Genomic DNA, 6,962 nt, shown 5'->3' on the forward strand with positions numbered 1-6,962 from the left:
AATGTCATTTCTCGTAACATAATCCTTAGTTTCCAATTAATCCATTTTTATCCTAGATATACTCTTTTGGACTTGGGCCTGTCCTTATCCACCCATGTTCTCTCTGACAGTTGGTTCCCCCGCGATGTGTCAAGAGTTTCTGCAGTTTAATTCAGTTACTTCACCTTTTTGTAATTATCACACTCCTATCCGTAGGTCGACCATATATATACATTAGGTCCCCTCTTTGATTTTCATTCATCCCATTGTTTTTAATCTTGTTATGGACTTACCATACTCGTAACATTTCGATTCATTCTCTAGAAGCGACTCGTCTGAAGTGGAGGAGTCGGAGGATGAAGTGAGTGTAGAGATTGAAGGGGTTGATCTCGAAGATCAGGAGGCGTCCTTGTTACCCAAGCCCGCGGACGACGATTCTTACACAATTGAAGAGTTTTGGGGGAATGTTGTTCTAAAACGCGCCTCGAAGCTGAGGGTTCTTCGTACTGAAAAAAACGTGTTCCGCACGAACGATAAACTCATCCCCCTCCTTCTTAATCCTTCCATATTGTCGTACCCTCCTATACCCGGATGGCTTATGCACCTCGATCTGGAGGAACCAACTCTCTTTTCATTCAAAAAAGTCTCTCGCATGGTTGTTCACCGTGGTGAATATCTCCTTCCAACTACTGAGTTCCGCTTTACTGCTCTAATGCCGCCCATATGGCCTCATTAGGTGTCCTACATCTTCTCCAACCCCGATTAGGTAGCTTCCATCAGGTCATCAAGTATCGAGGATGCAATAAACGCGTCTCTTCATCGGGAGGTAGTCAGATGTAAGCGTGATGTCACACGGCTTTGCTTCCGTTGGGTGTCTCATGTTCACAATTTCTCATTTGCATGGGGGGGTGCGCTTACGGGATTTCCCGTCTATACCACTCATTCTTGTGATGAGGCGCCTGTCTTCGAGGCTATGATTGATGAGGACAAGGAGTTATGCGCTTATCTTATAGATTGTAAAGACGAATAGCGTAAGGAGCGGATAAGGAAAAATCAGGTGCCGAAAAAGGTAAGTGGGCCTAAAGACAACGGTCAAAAATAAAAGTTAATCCCTGCCGCCAAATGGAAGTCCGTAGTATCAGGAAGCAAGAAACCACCTTTGCCACGTCTGACAGGCGAGCGCTTACTTGCCAGCTCTACTCGAGCCTTTGAGGCCCTTCAGAGTTCGGTCGCTTCGCCCACACAGGCTATCGATTCATCTGATTTTCTCATTAAGAAAACCGACACGCTTCCTTTCTTCTCTGGATTAAATACCGGGCCCGAGGCTAGTTGATAAGAAGGTCATGCCTCCTCCGCGGAAGGAGAAAAAAAATCGTTCTGCATTAGCAACCTATATTTTGCTTTGGCTTTGCCATGCTGTTTTTGAGTACAGTCCCCGGGATACCATCAAGAGTGAACTCATGCAAATGGCTGTATTGATGTCGCGTGGTGTTTTTTTTCCTATGGCTCCGATGGTCTTGGGGGATTTGTATCGCTATTTGGACTAGATTTGTCACGATCCGCAGGGTAGACGCGATTCACGAAGTTGAAACCTTTATTCCTGCTTCTTCTATCCAGGTGTGGACCTGGGAGCACCTTCCCGGGTATGCTCCCGAGGCTCGTTCATCGGCATTTCATTGTGAAGAGGAAGTTAAGAAAGAACATGGTACTCTTACCACAATTCCGGCTACTTATAATTATCTGTGGATGGCTCTTTGGAGCATCAAGGGGAAGGCGACCAAGGATGACATAGTGGATTTTATGGATGTGGCCAAAGACTTTGAATCCTTCCCATATCATGACGATCACCCTAGTTCTGCGTATTATGACTTTACAACCCCGTTGGAGGGTTCGATGTTAGATTCATCGCAGGTTTTGTTGGTATATGACCTCTAGTCAGTAATGGCGGTATTGCCTGGCTATATTCCTGGTTTTTACACTGGTAAATTCATGGTGATGTCTTATAATCCTGATCATGCTGCTCGGTAATTGGGGTTTGATCAAGGGGTTTCTTTTCCTTTTCCCCCTCTATTTGATTCCAATATCACGGCGGTTTGTGCCTGCTTTGACCGTTTCGTCTTCAAGCGTGCAACTCTCCTAAGCGATCGTGGGATTAGTTTTTCTTCTCAACATCCTGTCCCAGACCGTCTTTTAGCTATTTCTGAGGCCGCTCATGAATTCAAAATTATGGCGCGCGCAAAAAAAAAAATTGTGCGAGGTGTATACACCTCCTCGGCTGGTTTATGATGATCTTAAGTGTTGTGCCGAAAAGTTCAAATCGTTCCTCAAGGAATTCCAAGATCTGGCATCAGAAACATAAACTACACATTCAACGGAAGCTAATGCACATAGAACATAAAAGACACATAGATTTATCGTGGTCCGACAATGTGCCTATGTCCACGGGAAAAAAAATTCACTCCATTCATATATTAAAGAATACACTACATAATTTATACTCAACACCACTTCTTCTTCTTCACATTCTCAACTCACTTTCAACTCTCTCCTAACTCTCCCATCCCTAAAGTTGTGAGAGGAACTATAACTTGCTAATGGAGAGATTACTTCTCTTCTTTGTGAGAAGATGTCTACATCCTAAAGGTTCAGACAAGATTGATGTAGATAATATAACATAAGATTTATACCTTTATTTATAGGCTTACAATAGGGTGATTACTTGCAGACCACGTTTTACTTCGATTAGGAAACCAAGCTTTACTCTAATTTAGGAAACCTAAACTAGCTAAGATAAAAATCCATTGTTTAGATAGAAGTCTAAACATAATTCTAAAAATCAGTCAAAACTGATTTAGGAAATTAATCTGATGTTTCCTAAAATCGAGCCAATATCCAACATTAAGATGTTGTATGCATCTGGTCGTGTTAAGTTAAAATGAAGAAGTGGTGGAAGAGTATGGCTTTAGACCTGGAACTAAAGGTCGTCCCCTGGAGCTGTTCGTGACTTCCTTGGATCCTCCGGAGAGGCATGAGCCTATAAGGAAGGAGCTGAAGAAGAAAGGATCCGAGCCCCATTTTTCCAGCAGGAAATTCCTCTAGGATTCATATTCTGAAACCTGTTGTCAGATCTCCAGTAATGCAGGTGCTCTTCAATCTTGTGATTACCACATGTTCTCTCTTTCTCTTTCTTCTTATTCTTATCCTCTCTTTTACAAAAAAAAATGGTGGGTGTTCCACTCTCGGGGGCCCTGTCATCTAATCTTGTGGGATGCAAAACGCCTTCGACCTTAATATACCTAAGCACGACAGGTCTCAAAAGATTCTTGCAAAAAAGGCCAAACATGACGCGGCTATGTCATCTATTGCCCGTACTTTTTCCTCATCTAATGCTTTGCACGTATCTCCATCTCAGACTCAACAGCGTACTAACGGTAGTCATACTCCTTCATTCGTGTATTGTATGCAAATCATTGAAATCGAATTGTCAGAGGGTTCTGGATGGATTTCTCTGCGTTTCCATGTTTCATCGGTTAACCATTTGAGAGCGGAAACCTTTCGTGCTAGAGGTCAAGCTTTAGAATCTCCTAGTGATGTGCTGGATTCTCTTAGTCCTATTGGATCAACTCGTTCGGTTTTGGGTGGGTCTTCTGCCCAGGCGGCTCCTCAACCAGATTTTTCTACAGGTAACTGCTCATTCTTAGCCTACACGTATTCTCATGTTTAATTCGTGACGTCCTTTGTTTTCGTCCTATTTATACGTCAAGTTTTATTTCTCAGTGTCATATTTTCTTTGTTTTGTAGGTTCCTCCAGCGACTCCTAGTCATCTTCCGGCTATTGTTCTTCTCATTCAAAGCCTCACCAGCCTTCTACTAATCCTTCTCTTCCTGAGGTTAGTTCTTTCCTTCTTTTATTTCTTCTCCCCCTCTCATTTTTTTCATTCCCTTATTTCTTCGTGTATTGTCATTTTTTTTTTCTTTTTAGAGCATGAGAAATAAGCAGAGTCATAAAAAAATCTGTCAAGCCGGGCGACTCTGGCAATATGAGCGGCATGAAGCGCGTGATGCTATGCGGGGATGGGTTTGTGTCGAGCGTTCGTCCAGAAGAGAATCCTAATTCTTCTGACCCACTATCATTACCTTAGGATGTCCAATTCCGCTTTATGAAAGTGGTAGATGTTGTTGAAGCTGGTGTCGACCCACGGGTTTATACGCGGGTACATGATTTTTGGATTCCTTCTGTATTAGCCGCTACTTATAGAATTATTGTTGAGAGATGCAGCCATATGGTGAAAGAGTGTATTGTTGATATAAAGACCTTACGTTATATAAGCAAAAATCTTCTGGAAGTCGCCGATAATCTTTCGAGGGCGGGGGATGATCCCATTGACGCGGGTGTGTTAAAGGGTTGGGAGACAACCATCCGGTCATCTTTCGGTCTCGGCTTTCCCATGAAGTGGTTAGACGAGACGTTGATTATGGTATCGATATGGCCCCTGCGTGCACCTCTCAGGACAGATTTCCAAATTGGAAAAGGATTTGACCGCTCTTGCCAGCGTAACTTCCGAAAAGAAGGTGGCGCTGAACAGGATCGTGCTAGCTTTGACACGGCGACTAATGCATCCCAACAGGCAGAGATAACTAGGAATGAGGTTCGTGTGGAGCTTGATAAGAAAAGACAGGAGTTGGCTCGGTTCCATTCTATTTGACTTGTTTTCATTTCGTTCCTCTTTCCCCTTCCCTCTTTTTTTAATGACAGTATGGTGTGTTTGATTATGCTCTGAGTATATTGTGGATGTTTGGTTGGTTGTTTTTTTTTTCTTTGAGGTTACTCGGGATTCTGTTATATTTACGTCTTCTGATTATGCTATTTGTTTGGGTGTTTGTATGTTATAGGATATCCACGCTTGTGGAGTTTGTTATTTGTACTCGTTACTTTTTCACTTGTTTTTCTTCTTCCCCCCATTTTTTTATTTTGAATGTTTTACACAGGTATTTTTTTATTGCGGGTTCCAACCGCATATCATGTATGGGGCGAGTCGTGGTAGCTTATCAGATCGCCATGGGGTGTTGCTTGTTGTTCTGTTGTAATGCTCAGTGTCTGTTGTTGGACGTATAGCTCTATAGACACTTAATATTATGTAAAGACGTTATTGTAAAGACAAATTTCGATTTCAATGAACTTTTGTCGTACGACCATTTTTATTCATTTGTGAAGTTTATGTCGTCACTCTTCCCTCGCTGTGATTATGGAGTTTTATTTGAAATTTTTTATACGTATTATATATTATTATCATTTTATTTATTTTTGTGCAATTTTTATGAACTTTGACGGGCTTGTTAACGCATTTGTCTGATACCATAATAGCACTTGGGCTTCCAACTCAAAACCAATTGGAAATGAGTGGAGAGGCCCTCATGCATATAAGGAGGATCTAGTCTAGGAAGGTTAACAATGTGGGACTAATCCTCAACACTCCCCCTCCACGTGAAGGGCGAACCCTTACACGTGGACCGCTGCATGAGTGCCTGCCCACGTAGGCTCTTAGGATCTTACTACACATACAAGGCCTAGGTCTAGCTCTGATACCATAATAGCACTTGGGCTTCCAACTCAAAACCAATTAGCAATGAGTGGAGAGGCTCTCATGCATATAAGGAGTATCTAGTCTAGGAAGGTTAGCAATGTGGGACTAATCCTCAACACGCCCCCTCCACGTGAAGGGCGAACCCTTACACGTAGACCGCTGCATGAGTGCCTGCCCACGTAGGGCCTTAGGGTCTTACCACACATACAGGGCCTAGGCCTAGCTCTGATATCATAATAACACTTGGGCTTCCAACTCAAAACCAATTGGCAATGAGTGGAGAGTCCCTCATGCATATAAGAAGGATCTAGTCTAGGAAAGTTAGCAATGTGAGACTAATCCTCAACACGCCCCCTCCACGTGAAGGGCGAACCCTTACACTTGGACCGCTGCATGAGTGCCTTCCCACGCAGGGTCTTAGGGTCTTACTACACATATAGGGCCTAGGTCTAGCTCTGATACCATAATAGCTCTTGGGCTTCCAACTCAAAACCAATTGGCAATGAGTGTAGAGGCCCTCATGCATATAAGGAGGATCTAGTCTAGGAAGGTTAGCAATTTGGGACTAATCCTCAATATGTTTCCACGTGGAACATGACCAATTTAGGCCGGCTTATTGTCCAAGCAGGGCTGGCCAATTATGTGGTCGTTTGGGGCTGAATTGCTTCGTGGATCTTTGTTGAGGCGGGTACGGGGATCCATTGCTATTGGGGTGCATGAAGCGGACCGTAGTCTCATCCCTCTTCTTTCAGGGTAGGTGAACACGTTTTCCCCCCTCTTTTGAGTCAGGTATGTGGTTATTGAGAACGCGCTTTGCCGCTTGTATAGTCGACCGAATGCACGGAGCGACTCGTGGTCTTTTGTATGTCGACCGATCGGATGCGCGGAGCAGCCCGTGGCTTTTTGTAAATTTGTAAGTCAGCCGACCGGATGCGCGGAGCAACCCGTATGTCAGTCGACCGGATGTGAAGAGCAACCCGTAGCCTTGTATTTTTTGTATAGCAGACCAGATGCGTAGTGCAAACTGTAGCCTTATATTTTTGTATAGCGGACCAAATGCGCAGAGCAACCTGTAGCCCTGTATTTTGTATACCTGACCAGATTGGCGGAGCAATCTGAAGTCTTGTATTTTGTATTGGCACGGAGCAACCCATAGCCTCGTATTTTTGTATAGCCGACTTGATGCGCAGAGAAAACCGTAGCCTTGTATTTTTGTATATCAGGCCAAATGCACAGAGCAACCTGTAGTCTTGTATTTTTGTATAGCCGACCAGATGCGCGGAGCAACACGTAACCTTGTATTTTTGTATAACTGACCAAATGTGCGGAGCAACCCGTAGCCTTGTATTTTTGTATAGTCGACCAGATGCACAGAGAAACCTGTACCCCCCCCCCCCC

This window comes from Papaver somniferum, chromosome 1 (genome assembly GCF_003573695.1).
Source record: "Papaver somniferum cultivar HN1 chromosome 1, ASM357369v1, whole genome shotgun sequence".
NCBI lineage: Eukaryota > Viridiplantae > Streptophyta > Magnoliopsida > Ranunculales > Papaveraceae > Papaver > Papaver somniferum.